The sequence below is a fragment of the Silene latifolia genome, chromosome 10 (assembly GCF_048544455.1).
Source record: "Silene latifolia isolate original U9 population chromosome 10, ASM4854445v1, whole genome shotgun sequence".
Taxonomy (NCBI): Eukaryota; Viridiplantae; Streptophyta; class Magnoliopsida; order Caryophyllales; family Caryophyllaceae; genus Silene; species Silene latifolia.
Window position 1 is genome coordinate 109,835,787 of NC_133535.1, and position 18,853 is coordinate 109,854,639.

Genomic DNA, 18,853 nt, shown 5'->3' on the forward strand with positions numbered 1-18,853 from the left:
CTTCACAAAATTTGACAAGATTGTCATTTTCCAAAATTATTCAATACTCTTCAAAACAAACTCAATTTGCAAATTACCAACCCTTTATTTGAGACAAAAATACACATTCTTTTCTTTTTGATTTTTTTCATTTCATTTTTCTCTTTTTCTATTTGTTTTTCTTCTTCATTTTTTTTCTTTTCTATTTGATTTTCTTTCTCGCATTTTTCACGACTTGTTCACCTCTTATTAGACAAAAGTAGCCAAAGTTGCACTTCACTCATGTGGCATTTCGATTATACACCTCAAGATAAGTCAAAATTTCAACCCAAATATACTCCACAAAAGAACCACAATGACGAACTACTCAACCAAGGTGAGTTGTTTATGGGATGTAGTTAATTTGTTGGCAATAGAAATGATAAGGCTTAGGTTCAAATGGGTTAACAAAAGGAAACAATTGACTCAAGGGTATAACAAAAGCTTATTTGGCTATTGTGAGGTTACTTTATTTGAATAAAATTGTCTCAACATGCACATCGACACTTCTACGGAATCAAGGAACGAGCTCCATACTTATGCGTTTTGACATGACATACCACGTAAGGAGAACTACTCTCATGACCTAAACGGGACCGGTTTGATGGACCGGCCATATGGAGGCTCTATCCTCACATTTTAGTAGTTATATCGGACCTAGGTCAAGTCTCGGGCCTAATGCGGTCTCACAAGGTGGTCGTTACTTGGTTGTAAAGCTAGACTTCCGGGTTTTTGCAAGCAAAAACCCTAACATGTGTCATCAAAAGGCACGAGCTATCAAGAGGGAAATGACATGGGCAAAACAATTATCATCATTGACGACATATGCCCTCCACTTTAGACCCTCTATGCAAATATTTACAAACAAGATGCGACGTGTATGGAATGCAACTAAACATATGAACAAGCTACGTGAATGCAAGAGTGAACAAATATATACATTTCTAATCTAAATGCATACAAGTTCTAGTCCTAACAACACACCAACAACACAATCATATCCAAAACGGTTCTCAAAGGGAACACCCACATCACATATCCCATCCTCCTCCATGCTTATATATACAAAAAGAAAAGGAAGGATAAGGAGAAAGAATTGGAAGAATTTTACCAAGCGTCTTCTCCGATGATTCATGTGTTGCCTATCAAAATGGTTAGGACAAATGCAATATATATAATATAAACAATGCAATATTTTTGAAATTTTTGAAATTTTTCAATTTTTAGGGAGTTTTGTAATTTTCTCAAATTAACAAGCAAATATACACAAATATAAACAATATGCACAAAGTGGATATTTCCCTCCCCACACTTGAAATTTACATTGTCCTCAATGGAACAAAGTATAGGGAGAGAATGGAAAATTAAAGAACATATTTTTGTGTTTTTCAAATTTTTCAAATTAAGAACATGTTTTTGTATTTTTGAAATATTCATTTTTTGGAATTTTTGAATTTTTTGAAAGAAAGGTGCAATAAAATAAATAACATATTTTTGAGATTTTTTAAATTTTTCAAAATTTTATGGTTTTTATATAATGAAATTAAAATGCAAGTAAAGTATAAGTAAGGGAAGAGAATAAATACAATTTAGTGGTTATTGAGGGACTCCACAAAACCTCTCATGCAAAATTTTGTTGTTTGAAACTCCAAGTAGCATGATCCATGTCACTCAAGGCACGGAGGAGACGGTCAAATGTTCTAGCGAAAGCCTCAAATTGACACAAGTAGTGCCATGCCATAGTAATCCTCACCCGACCTCTTCTCCAACACTTCTTGTCATTCTTCCTTTTACTCTTCTTTGCACCATTTTTTGGGCCCTTTTGATGCCTTTGACCCTTCTTCTTGAATAAGTAGCTAGGATGTGAAGGGATCGATATCTCAAAAACCTCATAAAATGAGGAAGTCTGCTCATGGCCATCAAGACAAGGAGAGTGGTGGAGAATAGGAGGTGGAAGAGTCAACTTCTCATCTTTAAGGTTCAAATTGCTACCATGCATATCACATTCAATTTGACTCTCCATGTGAATCAAAGCATTTCCGAAGAGAAGACTCTCAATTTCTTCCGAGTTATTGTCAAAACTACCAAGATCGTAGTTCTTGTCATGGATTCTCAACTCTCCAAAAATGGCAATTTCGAATTCATCAACCTCCATTTCCCAATTTTTTTCTTCTTCCTCACACTTGTCATTGACAAGCACTTGTTCTTCAAAGATTTCGAAAGGAGGTGGTAGAAGGGAGTCTTCCTCATTATCATAAACATCCCAAATAGGGGCACCAAGCTTTTCATAACTTCCCTCCCCACACTTATCATTTTGCCACGAGTCTTCATAAGTGTCCCATATGGGAGGGCCAAGTTCATCTTCCTCACAACTCTTAGTATACCCCATTTCACCTCCATTAAGAGCCACCTCTAAGGCATCAACTTGAGCCTCCCAAGAATCATTTGAAGAGTCATCTAACCAAGACCCAACATCAAGTAATGATTTTGGGGAGTTCAAATACAATTCAATCTCCTTCATAATTTGAGGTTCAAACTCACTTTCCCTCAAACCATCTTCATTCAAATCTTCTTTCATATCAACCTCCAACACATCCACTCTATAACAAGAGTCACTCATAGAGGCAAACTTCATGAACTTGTTGATTTCAAACGCAATCTTCTCATGCAAAGAGCTTATACACTTAAAGGAGAGAGTTAAAAAGACAAACGGCACACCAAGGTGTGCAAAAACAACAATGCCTTAGTCTAAACTAGAACAAAACAACTAATATCATGCCAATGCTCCCCGGCAACGGCGCCATTTTGATAAGCGGGGTTTGTCGCACTCCCCCGATCAAACAAATAACTCAACTAATGTAGTAGGGTAGTCGAGGTCGAATCCACAGGGAGCATGGGTGATTACTAATTGTCTATATTCTTATGCTTAGCTAAGTCGGAAATATTTGGATGAGGTTTAAAGCTAAACAACTAAACTAAATAAAATAAAATGCAAATTAATAAAAGATGATAAATGAGTAAGAGAGGAATAAAGTTGTAAATCAAATGAATAAAAGGCCTAGAACTCGGTTCTCCCACAACAATTCGTAATTCCACATACTAACTCCCTAGGCTAATCACTCGGGTAGACAAGCAAGGAGGAGATGGCTCTAATTCGCCTAAGACCCCCCTCTCGGGTTCGAAGTAGGACACTAGCACTACCCACCAACCCCCCTCTCGGGTTCGAAGGTCGGAATCCTTAACTCAACACCCAACAACCCCAAAATCATGCACAATTCCGAGGAGGTCAAGAAATCGGTCAAGGTCATTAAGTACTCATCATAATCCGGGTCATCCCACTCCCTCTCTCAAGGGTCGATTTCAAACGCTAATTTAGAGGTGCCCTACCCGGTTCTCCCTTTCGGTCTCAACCAAGGTTAGCAATATGGTCGAATTCCGGGTATCCAAATCACAACCTAACCAACTTTCGTTGGTGGACAAGGGTCATAAATCGACACTACCCAAAAATCGGTCCATAAGTCAAGTCATTCCTCTAAACTACCCTCACCAATTTCCCCAAATAATTAGCCTTTATGAGATTCAATTAGTGAAATTACTTATGTCGGGTCAAACCGAGTCCTAGTAGAAGATTACTCACTAATCATGTTTCTTAAGACAAAAGAGACAATAAAGATGGATTCTTTAATCATGAACATGGTGGGAGAATAAATTCTACTACTAATCATGCAATTAATCAACAAAATTATGAGGAAAGACAAATTAATCTAAGATGGAAAGAGATTAATGCAAAAAGACACAAACTTTAACAATAGCAACTCAAAGATTCAATCTTTGAGAGCAACAACAATGGAAAACAAAGAAAAGATGAACAAGAGAGAGAATAACATCAATTAGACAACAAAAGAGGAGAATTCAAACATAAACAATTAAACAAAACTTAAAAGAAGGCAAATGTAAACTATTGAAATTAAAGAGAGAAATAAGAGTAAAGAATTATACCAATAACATGGGAACTTGAATTGATGGAATGAAGAACTTGGATAAACAAGAGATTAATTAAACTAATTAAGGAATGATTACAAATTTTATTGAAAAAATATTGAAAGGGAAATATTTAGGGTTCTACAATATTGAGAGAGAATGAGAGGAACTAGTCTAATTTCTAAGGTAAAGTAATTGAAGGAGTCCTCCTTTTCTAATTCTAATGTGTGGTCCTTTATACTAGTTTATTAATTAATAATACTACTAATTACTAATAATAATTATAACAATAATAATAATAATCCTAATAATTCTCTAATTCCCTCAAAAAACCATCGACACAAAGTTTTACACAAACCAAACAATTGAAAAACAAAGAAAAGGAAAAAGGGGAAGGGGAAACACGATTAAAACGCAGCAGAGGTGTTCTGCCGGTCCACCGGCGGCCGGGGCTTGTGCCGGCAGCGAGGCCATTGAAGAAAGAGCAGAAATCAAGTGGGATGTGTGTTTTGCCGGTCAGTCGACCGCCGGGGCACCGGTAGAGAACAACAAGACTGATGCAAAATTGTTGATTTGGTGCGTTTTGCCGGCTGGCCGGCTGCCGGTCCCTATACCGGTAGCGAGGCCTTCACAAAAAGGAGAACAAATTGGTGTGTTTTGCCGGTTGAGGAGTCGGCTGCCGGGGCACCGGCATGGAGCACAAAGCTTCATAAAAGCTCGGTTTCGATCCCGAGTTCGAATTCGACTTTGAATATTTCAGTGATGGTGCATGGCGGCAGAATGGTATGAATGGCGTGTTGATGATGATGATGAAATGGTGAATGGTGGTAATGATTATGGAGGAGGGGTGTAGGTGAGTTAATGGTGATTGGTGATGGTATGAATGGATGTTGTCGAGTTGATGTAGGTAGAGGACGGTGATGGAGGTTGATGAGGAGGTGATGCAGGGGAGCTGTTGCGGCTGAGGTGAATCGAAACATGGGGGAAAGAAGATGGTGGATTAATGGAGAGTGGAGGTCGGATTGACATAGGTTGATGATGAAGTTGCTGGTGCGTGAATGATGAATTGATGATGATGATGAATGATTAATGGTGGTGAATGTGTTGAGGTGATAATGGTGAATGTGAATTGATGATGATGATGAATGTTGTTAATGGTGATGAGTGAAAACGATGAACATGAAGCTGATTGTTGTTGATGAATGAGATGCAGGGGGTGTTTGATTATGGAGGAGGGTATGATGTCGAAGGTGAATGATAATGGAGGTGATGATGGTGATGAATGATGTGAGTGAAGACAATGAAGGAGCAGGACGTGTTACTTGATTGTTAAAGGTCAAGGTTGACCTTTGACCTTCATTTATTTGGTTTGCTTTGACCCGTCTTGACTCTATCAACATCCGTCTTGCTTCACTTTGATCATGCTTCCGTCTCATTATTCCAACTTGCTTTCCCGTCTCACCTACCCATTAAATTAATATAATAATAAAATAATGTTAATAATACTAATATTATATAAAACCGACTAATTATTAAATATAACTAATACGACTAATTATTATAAATTAGTAAATAAATGAGCTAATTAGACAATTAAGCACGCAAAATCGAGTCGTAATAAGATATAAATGCGGGGTAAAAAGCGACTAAAATACTATTCATCACTTATACTTATAATCCCCGCAAGTGTACGATTTCCCGTTGTAGTATTGCGAGGGTCGAACCCAAGGGACGGAATTATGGCTCTAGGATAGTTTGTCTAAGCTACTAGTTTAGTTCGGTTAAAAGGAAAATGGGTCGATTAAAACTAACTAAAGTACTAGACTAAAAACAACAAAAGAAAGCGATTAAAAGCTTAAGATGATAAAGACAATGGTTAAGGGACTAGGATGTTGGGTTCACTCAAGTAGGGAAGGGGGGACAAGAACACAAGAAGGCAAAACCGATAGCAAATGCAAGGGAAAGACTCGATCTCTCGATGTAAGACTAATCCCTAAAGAAAGGTTGATTAAGCTCTCACCTAATTAACCCACCCTTGATATTAACACGTGCTTCCTAATTACCAGTCAAGCTCTCACCCAACAAGTAGAAAGATAGATTAAATGCTAAAATTCTCACCTAAGCATTTTCATAAACACCTTGTGTGCATGATAAAATCAACAAGCATGAACTCAATAGTTTCATTCTTCCTATGTCTTAATCCTCCCCTATAATCCTACAAGAGTTCCCCCTCCATCCTAGTAAGGCACTACTCACACATACTCATGGTGACAAAGGTAAAATATGGAGACTTTAGCATATAACAAGCAAGAGGAAACATGTTTGCAAATATTACTAACTAAACAATTCAAATATGCAAACAATTCAAAGATGAACAATAATAGAGAAGAGATTATACCAATATTAAAGACAAAGTTGCAATCTTTGATTAAATAGAAGAATAATCTTCACCAATCTTTAATTAACAACCCAATACTAAATGTAAACAATTGATAACAACTAATTCTAAGCTAATCTATGAAGTAATTAATATTTGATTAAGGAAAGATTAAGGATTTGATTAAGGGTTTGCATAAGATTAGGGAAATAATTTCAGATCTAGGGTTATGTATACAAATGATTAAGGGATGAGGTATTTATAGGTTACACAACAATTAGGGTGGAAGTTACAAAGAGGGGGATAATGCAAAAGAGGGGCTGCCAGCCGGCCGGCCGGCTGCCGGTGCCTTGCCCGGCTGGGAGTTCCCGGGAAGAATCAAGCTGGAAAAATTATCATCAGGTGCTTCTGGCCGGTGGACCGGCTGCAGGTTGTCCACCGGTTGGTAGCTCATTTGACTTTCCTTCTTGTTTTATCACTACTACAAAACTCGTTATGGACATCAGACGATGGACATCGGATTATCTGGAAAACCGATGTACATAACATGCACATCGGTTGATTGCAAAAAACTGATGTGCATATAATTATATGTACATCGGTTGCGTTAAAAAACACATGTCCATTATTTCTGATTTTAAAGGACATGTGATATTTAATAAAAGCCATGTCTATATAAAAGTCATGGACATGGAACATTGCATTTAACCAATGTGCATCTAAAGTGAAAATTATAGGCGGCAAAAATATTTGTCTCACCGCCATCACTTATAATTTTGACTACATACATTTTTCCCCAAATCCTCTCCCTCACTCTCACTCCCAAACCCTAACCCCCAAAACCCCGTACTGACTCTCCCTCCCTCCGGCTACCAACCCCGTCCTTAACCCGTACTCCCTCCTCGTCCTTAACATCACCTTCCGTACTCTTTCTTTCTCTCCCTCCTCTTTCCCCCCCAATTTTTCTATGTACACTAGTACAAAAATGACATTAGGCAAGTACAAACGGCTACGGCTATTGAAAATAACCGTAGCCTAATACAAAAGGCTACGGTTGTTAACCTCAAAACCGTAGCCAAATATATATAGGAAAAAAACAAAAAGCTTCGGTTGACTTTTAAACCGTAGCCAAAAGTAATTTGCACACAGTAAAAGCAACGGCTCTTCATCGTCCGTAGCCATTTATCAAAATGATATTGGTGCAAAAGCTTGTGAATATTTGGCGTTGCTTATATTCTAAAACACATACATACCCCACCCCACCCACCACAACTCATATTTTATTTCTTAAAAATATACACCCACAACTCCTCATTTCTCTCTCGAACAACACTATAACGCCCATTTTCGCCGCCACCTGCAACACGACGCCGCCACTTGTAACACGACGCCGCCATTTGCATTACTGACAACGCAAAGTCTTCGCCGACATGACAGTAAGTCACCACCATAACCACCGCTATACTAAAGTTCTGGACAATCAATCAGCAGGTATTTTTTTGAGCAATCAAATCCTTCATATATTTATTTATTTTTTGCTTAATTTTCTTTAGGGTAAGTTTTTTCTGGGCAATCAATTGTGTTTTTTCTGAGCAATCAATTTATTTAGGGTTAGGTTTAATTGGCTTGGCATATGCAATTGACTTGTTGCTAATTATGGAGTAGATTATAGTTGTGTTAAGTATTGACATATGCATCCACTTTTAACATTGAAATGAAACAAAAGTATTTGCATAGTTCATTCATTCTCTAACTTCTACACTTTCTGCTGGGATTTTGTTGTTGATTAGGGGTATTTGGATCCGATTGACACGATATTATCTTTGTGTAGAACCGTATTGCACAAAACCAAGTGACTGAGGAGTGAAATTAATGCTCTTTCGATCTAGTATGGAGTAGGATAAATTGGTTAATGTATAGCAAAATTATTGCAGGGTTATGCTCCAAATTTGTGTAGTTAGTGGGATAGTTAGGGTGCAATTAACATGTTTTATTACTTGAAGGTTGACATTTAGTTATTTTAATGGTTATATAAAAGTCTTAGTTATATGGAAATTCATCAAGCCTTTCTCCCTATTTGTATAAGGATGAAGCAGCCAAGGCTGTTGAAAAACTCGATGGTTTGTGATACATTCTTTTGAATTTTGTTAGTCCATTAACATTCTAGGATTTAGCTGTTTAGGGTTTGTATTTTTAAAAGCTGCCATTATCTTGTGTTGCTCAGGGAAAGTTGTTGATGGGAGAGAAATCATGGTCCAGTTTGCCAAGTATGGTCCTAATGCTGAAAAAATGTATGTTACTCTTCGGATACCTCTATTTTGATTTCTGTGTTTTTGACGTGTTATCGTGTGGTATAAGATTGCTGCTTATGTAGCTGAGCTGTTTATGGGATAGAAGGCATCCTGCAACTGATTTTTAGGATTTATACTGGTGTAACTTTCGTCTGTCTTTCAAGGAGTTCAATCACTCGTTGGGCTTCTGTGGCATTTGGAGCTGGAGTGGGACTTGGACAAAAGACTTGAGTTTGTAATGTTGTATGTGTGTCTGACTTTTCTCTTTCTCTCTGATTGTTTACCATTTTATGGATGTTTTCATACCATCTACCTCTTCCTACTCCCCCCTTGGCTTTAGGCTGTTCGTTGTAATTCAAAAGTGGAATTGTCCCCCCAACTTATCTATAGAAAATGCCTAACTTCCCTTTTGAACCAGGCGGAGCTGGCAGTTTCAGATTTTTCAGGAACTGGGGCTGGGATTCTAGCACAGTTATTAGTACATTTGAACTTGTTTTTGTCGCTGAGTGGGGTGACAAGTCATTTTTTTCAACAATAGGCGAGTTTTGTGAGCAGGTGTGAATTTATGATCAGGCTAGCCAGGTCATAGGTCCGTTTTGGATTTTCTATGCTTGTACATATTCGCTGTTCTCATATAAATCCCTGCCTCCTAGTTACGAGGTTAAAGTTTCTAAGTTTCTAGGTGTCGGTTTACACATTATAGTTTGCACCAATTTAGTTAATTGTAATAAGCTCATTATAGTCTTTAATGGCGGATTGCCTAGTGTGTATTATGCTCATGCTATATTGTTATGGGAATGGGAGCTTCAGCAATCCGAGTTCCTTGATATGTTTATAGGTCTTTGTTGGAGGCCATTGCTAGTTGAACCGAAGATGAGGAAAAGAGATGCTGTTACCCATTGATCCATTCCCCTACCTTATCGCTTACAATGGCATATTTAATTCCTCTTGTTTTTACTGCTGCTGGAGCTAATTTTTGGGAAAATGCATCTGTTTATGAACCTTCAGGAAAAACCCTTGTCGGTATGGCAGAAGTTGAAGCGGCCATACAGAAAATGTTCCAAGCTCCTCACATTCAGGTGAGTGTATTGCTAGTAGTTGTGATACTTAAAATACAGTAATGTATGTGTCTCGTTAGTTATATACGATCTTCTTTGTTGATATTTTGTTTTCTCGTTAACTTTGTTGTGTTGAACCAGATTCTCTTAGTAATATGCCCAATGGGAGATGAGCAAATCTGAGGCTGCCAAGTAGTCTTGTCTCTTCGGCCTTTTTTTTAAACAATTAGTCAGTTTACATATCGGTTTATATTTTTGTATAGGTTAGTCGTCTAAGTAAATTTGACACATTATGTAGATGAAATTTTTTTGTAATTGGCTTTGGATAACCAATTGATTGTATACAGATATTTTTTGTTGATTATGGAATCATTTTGCATTGTCATCATGTGTACGATTAATATGGGCAATAGCGTAATATTTTTTTTTATAAAAAATAATAATTATAGACATCGGATTTTTGCAAAAAACTGATGTCAATTGATCAAATAGACATCGATTTTCCTAAAAATCTGATGTCCATTGATCAAATAGACATCGGTTTTCCTAAAAATCCGATGTCCATTGATCAAATAGACATCGGTTTTCCTAAAAATCCGATGTGAAAATTTTAATGGACATCGGATTAAAATCCGATGTCCATTAATCCACAATGGACATGACCAAACTCTACATCGGTTGTGTATCCGATGTCCATATAGCGAAAAGTCCGATGTCCATCACAAGTTTTTTAGTAGTGTATTGACTTTGTTATTCAACTTGCCCTCCCAGCCGGCCGATCGGCTGCCAGTGGCCTGACCGGCTGGGAGTTCTCTTTAACTTCCTTCCTAATATGATAATACCATGTGTTAGGGGAATCCCAGCCGACTGACCGGCTGACCGGCTGCCGGCTGGGAGCTCCTCTCAGCATTTCTTCCTCCTTTCTTCATGCTAAGTCTACCAAATCGTCTCGCTTGCTCCGATTCCTCCATTTCTGCTCCAAAACCCGCAAGACGGACATAATATCATAGACTAGGGAATCAGGGTGCAAAATGCAATGCAAGACATAGAAAACCGACTCGAATTGAGTCGGAATGCATGAAAATAGGAAGGAAGTTGGTGTAAATAGATACTATATCAAACCTCCTCACACTTGATCATTACTCGTCCCCGAGTAAGTGGGTGAGTGAAAACGAGACCCTTATTCAACTATAGACTAACTATACAAATAATATCCGATGTAAGACAATTAACGGGCCTCCTTGGTGGAGTAGTGTCCTCCACAATAAGTGCGTTTACATATTGAATCTCGTAAAAAGAATGTCAGGGATTTATATTATTTATTTGTCAGCTGGTCATCGTTAATCGGTAATGTTTGGCTGACTAGAGTTTGACATTACTGTCGTGTGACGGCGGTGATCAACTGATCCCTTTAGGTCACACCTATAACATGATGCCCAAATGGAAAAACTAATTATTTGTATGAGATACAAATTAATTAAGTCCTTGTATTAATTGACTTTTAATAAGTCAAGTGAATGTATTATTTGATGACGAGTTACGAACTCGGGCCAAGGAGATTTATTATTTAATTATTCGATAATTAATTAATAAATGTTAATTGAAATTTAATAATTAATAGTTAATTAATTAAATTTATACTATATGTGTATAAGTTTTGAGGTAAAGGTAATTAGCTATTTAAATTTACAAGTGGTTGTAAAATTTGCTAATAAGGGTTCATAAGATACGTTTTATATTGATAAAATATAGTCATTAGTTATTAATTTGTATTATTTAAGTGTTAAAATGATCAAATTAATATTTAATTGTGTAAGATAAATAAATATAAGAGTTATAAGTATTTGTGAGACAAATGTCGAAAATCGAAATGAACCAAATGATACATGTGGACCGGTTTGATTAAGTCCAACATGACCTCCACTTGTCCATATTTTGTGACATAATTCACATGAGATATTCCTCTCATTTCTATACATTTGAGAGGCCTATATACCTCATCTTACACATTTGCATGGGTGAATTTTTAAGTCAAAAATTTGTCCATTTTTACTCTCTTGGCTTGTTTTGTTGAGTAAAAAAAGAAGACTTATTTTCTTCATTTTTCCTCACCAAAACTTGATCAAGTTGTTGATCAAATAATCAAAATAAAATTCACAAATAATAATATACATCATCTAATATTATTATTATAATAATATTACATATTACAAGGTTACTACTGCTTTATCTAGTTAATAATTTTAGTAGTATTTTGGGATAGTCTTGGGTGCATCCAAACGAGATCAGCTTACTTGGTGATTTGGGTATTGGAGGATCATCCTCATAACATAAGCTCAAGAACAACGTCAAGGAAGGAATCCTTGAGTTGTGCCCAAATATTTCCATTAACATTGTAAGGAACTTTTCACTCTTATTCTTTGCATGCATGTAGATTAGACCATTACCTAAAATTAGCTAGTAATTTTATTATCATAAGGTATAATATGGTCTGATAACTAACAAGTGGTATCAGAGCATTGCTACATAAATGCATGTAGTCATAAGACGATTTTATGAATTTATGAGATAAATTAATAAAATTTGGTATTTTGTTGTTAAAATTAGTTTTATCACAAAATATGGTCTTGCATGTAAATAATCTGGTCTTAAAATGAAATGGGTCGAAAATTATATTTTTGTAATATTTAATCACTTTTTATGACTTAAAATGGCATAAAATTGAGTTAAAATGCATTAAAATTAATTAAGAGTTAATTTAATTATGTTGCATGTTAATTTTATGCATATTTATTTAGAAATAACCACATGCATGTTCTATTTATTTAAAATAGAAATTTTAAATTAATGTGATTAATTAAGGTAGTTTATTGATTTTTATTTGATAAAAATTGATAAATAATGGTTATTTTGCAAATAAATATTTATTTAATTTTTGGGTTCGAAATTTTTGGATTTTTAGCTTCTGGAAATTGTTCCAAAATGAACAAAATTTTATTTTAAAGTTGTCTCAAATTTTATGATTTGATTTAGAATTAAATCGTAAAAATTGTCGTTTTATCGAGAAAATTGTAAAATTATTTTAAATAAATTTTAAAACCAAAAATTTTCACATACATATCATTTTGGTGAAAAACCATAATGTACAAAACCTTAAAATTTAATTTTTCATAAACATTTTAATTAAATGGAATTTTTTCCATAATAATTGTGAATTATTATGTCTTTTGCTATTATTTATATTTTAAACCCATATTATTTCAAGATAATTAGTGGGAATAATTATTTTGATTTTAGATCAGATTAGTATGATAAGTAAATCTTAAAATTATTTTAAGAAATGATTACGAATTTTTAATGGTAAAAGTTTCGGCTTACATGCTCAATTGATCGTTGTTGGTAAGTTAGACGATTTGGCATGACATTTTACATAATGCATTTTTATTCATATAGATGAATGGTTTTAATATTTCAATTATGTAATTTTACCTAATATGGCCATAGGTAGAAGTTGGTATTTCCCGTAATGTAAGGGAATATCGACTTGTTTTGTAATTTATTGCGATTTCGTATCGCCCAATTTGTAATTAATTAATAGCTTTTTTTTATTACAAATTGTAGAATAGGAAATTACTATGTATTTTAATTATTAGTAGTTAAATGAAGCATCTAAAGACGGAGTTTTCATGAAGACGGTGTTTTCGGAAAGGCGTTCCGAAATCCTAAAGAAGGAGGCCAATTTTATGAAGATTCAAGGGACCAAGGAGTTGGTTTCCGAAGTGTAATAGTTTAGTTAATTAGATTAACTAGGTGGCCAAATTAGGATTTGTTGTTTTATTTTTATGCATCCATGCTAAATCGTCACTACAAGTTTTATTTTTGTTATTGTTATCGATTTAATTGTCTAGCATTCACCAATTTAGTTCACTTAAAAGTGATAGACAATTAAATTGATAAGATCTCTCACCTTTTATGAAAATTGAGATTAGCTTTACCAAATAATAGCACCTATGAATCCCTTCTTCATTAGAGGTAGGTTCGGATCACCGAGGTACTCTCTTTTTACGTTGGGTAAGTAGGGTAATAAAAGTTATTACGTGTGAAAATTGGTTGGACTCAGCGGGATTAATATGGGTTGAATCGGTCCACCGTGCCCATATTTAATTCCGGGACTAAAAGATAGATTTTAAGAAAATTCGTCGACCAAGAGTTCTAATAGTAGAATCAGTTAAAATTGGTGACTCACCAAATTTATATAAATATGGGTTGAATCGGTCCACCGTGCCCGTGTTTATATAAAGATGGATCTTGGAATCATTTATATAATTCAGTGGGAGATCATTATATAAATGGGAACTTGATAAAATAGTTTTACAAGTAAAATGTTTAAACGATAAATGTTAATTTTCCTTTCATTTCCTTTGTAGTAATCACGATGGCTTCTTCTAGTCAAACCTTCACAATAGCTAAAGATTCATGGCTTCGTTCTATAATGGACAAATATATTTTAAAAGCCGACGTTAGTAATTTTAAAGATTGGGAAGAACAACTTCGATTAGCTGCCGCAGGTGATGGCAAATTACGCTACCTAGTCGATCCCTCTCTCCCTTCGCCTAGTATTAGGGCCACTGTCGATGTAAGGGAGGCTTTTAATGAATATCAAAGAGAATCTGCCGCTGTAAAAAATGTTTTGATTTTTGCTATGGATCCTCCCTTACAAAGGCAATGCGTCAAATTCCGCAATGCTCATGAGGTGTTCTCGAGGCTTTCTACCATGTTTTCTCAAACCCCGAAGATTATCCAATATGACACCGCAGTCCATTTCTTTGAGGCTAACCTCAAATATGGACAACCCGTGAGTTCACACGTACTTAAAATGATTGAGTACCTGGAAACTCTAGATGGATTGGGATGTAAGATCCCTGATGAGCTTGTGGTAGACCGAGTGCTCCACTCTCTTTCACATGTCAAAGGATTTACCCAATTTAGGGTAAATTATAATATGACAAACATGAAGAGAAGTCTAAATAAGCTCTATTCTCTGCTTGTGCAAGCGGAAAAGGACATGGGATTGAGTGGGAGTACGAGGAGGGATGTACTTGCGATCAATGTGAAGGGGAAGAAGCAGTTTAAGAGGAACACAAGTAAGAAGCCCGTACAGGTAGAGGGCAAAGGTAAGGCTATTGCGAATAGCTCTACCAAGCCTAAACCTAAGAAGGGTAATTCTCTTAAAGACACTTGTAATTATTGTAATAACAAGGGACATTGGAGGCGTAATTGCTCAAAATACTTGGATGACATCAAAGCTGGCATTGTGAAGCCAACATATAATTTCTCAACCGAATCTTTTATGATAGACATAAATTACGCTTCAAATACAACTTGGGTATTAGATACTGGTTGTGGTTCTCACTTGTGTAATCACTTGCAGGGCCTAAAAAGCGTAAAGAAGCTAAATAAGGGTGATGTTGATCTCCGAATGGGTAACGGATCTAAAGTAGCCGCCGTTTCAGTAGGAACCTATGTACTTAATTTAGCTTTGGGTTTGCAGTTGTTTTCTAAATAATTGTTATTTTGTGCCAACGTTGTCTAGAAATATAATATCAGTATCTGTGTTAGACATAAAAGGTTTTGATTTTGTAATCAAAAATAAGTGTTGTACTTTTTCCCTTAATGGGATTGTATATAGCCAAGCTATTTCAATCAATGGTATTTATATTCTAGATAATTGCAACGATGTTTATCATTTAGATAATAAAAGACTCAAAACAGGTGATCCCCATCTATCTTATTTATGGCATTGTCGATTAGGACATATCAACGAGAAACGCATTGAAAGACTAGTGTCAACTAGTATAATTAAACCTTTTGATTTCGAATCATTTTGCATATGCGAATCTTGTCTTCTTGGCAAGATGGCTCGTGCACCTTTTCTAGGAAAAGGATCTCGAGCTAGTGAGTTGTTGGGTTTAATACACACCGATGTATGTGGTCCAATGACTATCACTGCTAGAGGCAATTATGACTATTGCATTACTTTCTTCGATGACATGAGTAGATATGGATATGTCTACTTAATGAGGTATAAAAGTGAAGCTTTTGACAAGTTCAAAGAGTTTCAGAATGAAGTAGGAAATCAATTATATAAGAAGATTAAAACTACGATCAGATCGTGGTGGGGAATATTTAAGCAATGACTTTAGAAATCACCTTAAAGACCGTGGTATTGTATCTCAGTTAACTCCTCATGGCACACCACAACTGAATGATGTGGCTGAAAGGAGGAATCGAACTTTATTAGATATGGTCCGATCAATGATGAGTCAAACTGAGTTGCCTAAGTCATTTTGGGGGTTTGCCATTTTATCTGCTATACGCTCACTTAATCAAAGTCTCACTAAAGCAACTGACAAAACTCCATATGAGATATAGAAAGGGAATATCCCGAATTTGCGATACATGAAAGTATTGGGTTGTGATGCTTATGTTAAGAGCAAGTTTGACGATAAGCTTGCACCTCGTTCTGACAAATGTATATTTGTAGGCTACCCTATGGAAACTTGTGGATATTACTTCTACAATAGTAATGAGAACAAAGTGTTTGTGGCTCGTGAAGCTGTCTTTCGAGAAAAGGAGTTTATTTCTAGAAGACAGAGTGGGAGAAAATTTGAACATGATGAAGTTCAAGAGCCACTAACTGATGTAACGGTACAGGAAGATGTTCCTTCTATGTCTGAATCGGTTATTGTCCCTTCTGAACCTAGGAGGTCAGAGAGGGTTAGTCACCAGCCTGATAGATATCTTGGTGTTATCGAGGAAGATGGTGACTATGAGATTTTACTTTTGGAAAGTGATGAACCTAAGACCTACAAAGCAGCTATTACTAGTTCTGACTCTAAGCTATGGCCCGAGGCCATGCAATCCGAAATAGATTCCATGTACGATAATCAGGTATGGGACCTAGTTGACTTACCTAAAGATGTTCGACCTCTTCAGTGTAAGTGGATATTTAAGATCAAAATCGGCATGGATGAACATAAGGATGTCTACAAAGCTAGATTGGTGGCAAAAGGTTTCACCCAAGTTCATGGTTTACACTATGATGAAACTTTTGCACCAGTTGCTATGCTTAGATCTGTTCGGATAATGTTAGCGATTGCTGCATTTCATGATTATGAGATATGGCAAATGGATGTCAAGACCATCTTCCTGATAGGGTTTCTGGAAGAGGAAGTGTTTATGACACAACCTGAAGGTTTTGTAGATCCTGAAAATCCTAACAAAGTATGCAAACTTAAGAGATCCATTTATGGTCTTAAGAAAGCGTCAAGGAGTTGGAATCATCATTTTGATCATGTTATTAAAGAGAATGGTTTTTCTCGAAGTGTTGAGGAACCATGTTTATACATGAAGTTTAGTGGGATTAAAGTTGTTTTCCTACTTTTATATGTGGACGACATATTACTCATTGGGAATGATGTAGATATGCTTGCTTCTGTCAAAAAGTGGTTAGGAAATCACTTTCAAATGAAAGATTTGGGAGAAGCTCAGCGCATCTTGGGTATTCGGATCTATAGGGATAGATCTAAAAGGATATTAGCTTTGAGTCAAGAAGCCTATATTGATAAGATTCTTGACCGATTCAATATGAAAAACTCCAAGAGAGGTTTTCTACCTATAGGCAGTGGGATTACTTTGAGTAAGTTACAGTGTCCTACTGAGCCTAAGGATATTGAACGCATGAAATCGATTCCCTATGCTTCCGCTGTTGGATCGATCATGTATGCTATGATGTGCTCTCGTCCTGACGTCTCGTATTCTTTGAGTATGACGAGTCGTTTTCAGAAAAATCCTGGTGAGAGTCACTGGATAGCCGTCAAAAATATTCTTAAGTACTTGGGAAGGACTAAGGATTCATTCTTGGTGTTTGGAGGAGAATCTGAATTACGTATAAGAGGTTATACGGATGCCAGTTTCCAAACCGATAGGGATGATTTGAAATCCAGGCTGGTTTTGTCTTTTTGATAAACGGAGGGGCGGTTTGCTGGAGAAGTCAAGGAGTCTGTGACTGCTTATTCTACAACGGAAGCTGAGTACATTGCAGCCTCTGAAGCTGCAAAGGAAGCTGTTCGGATCAAGCAATTTTTAGAGGGACTGAAAGTAGTTCCGACCGCCAAGGATCCTATCACTTTATATTGTGATAACAGTGGGGCAATTTTTCAAGCAAAAGAGCCCAAGTCTAGTAACAAGTCTAGACACGTACTTAGAAAATTTCATGTAATTAGAGATTTAATTGAAAGGAAGGAAATTACAGTCTGTAGGTTGGGACAACTGACAACATCGCTGATCCTTTAACCAAGTAATTGTCTCAAGCTAAACATGATAGTCATGTAGTTTCTATGGGATTGAGACGAATGCCAGAACTGTTGTAAATTATACGATATGTAATAATTAAGATATTTTATTTATTATTTCATATATGATAATTACATTTATTGTTGTATTCAGTTTTTATATCTGAATTTAAATACTTTGTTTTGTCCAAATAGGTTGTAGTGACAACGTTGGACCCTATTAAAGTGAACTGGATTAACATTGTATTTTTGTCCCTAGTTACTTAATGAGGTGACATCTCGGAGTGACTAGATTGTAAGGCGATAGATGACAAGTTTGACTGTCATATGGCCATAGAGATGGCTGGTCGATTACATAGGCAGATTGTGAGACGATTTGTCAGACAGTGACCGTTTATAGAGTCCTTTTGTTGCAAGGTCATGGCTAGGATTCTATTTATTCCTTCAAGTCAATTCTTTAGACTGGCGACTATTTATCTGAGTTGGTGCGGTTTTCCGGTGGCTTAGGTTTTTGTTCTAGGTCGCGCCGTAAAAGGAGGCCGATGAGCATTTACCGGGTTATTGTGATATGTATCGAACGAAGAAAATAGGTCAACGGGATAGTCCATTTATGTCATATTTTATCTCAAGGCCACTCGAGGAGAGGTGACTGGAAATGCGTGGCCACGCTCGGATAAGATCTATAGTAGATTATCCTGTCAGACAGTTATTCTCCGGATCGAGGAAACCACTTTATGATATGATCACGTGCAAGAACGACCTGAAAGACATTTT

At 36.3% G+C, this 18,853-nt stretch overlaps 1 long non-coding RNA gene across 1 annotated transcript; it reads left to right on the forward strand.

The window, feature by feature from the left end:
- The first annotated feature begins 9,616 nt into the window (after nucleotides 1-9,616).
- LOC141609124 (uncharacterized) lies at nucleotides 9,617-10,060 on the forward strand. Its single transcript, XR_012527230.1, has 2 exons — nucleotides 9,617-9,746; nucleotides 9,867-10,060. It is a non-coding gene; the product is annotated as an uncharacterized LOC141609124 (long non-coding RNA).
- The last annotated feature ends 8,793 nt before the right edge of the window (nucleotides 10,061-18,853 follow it).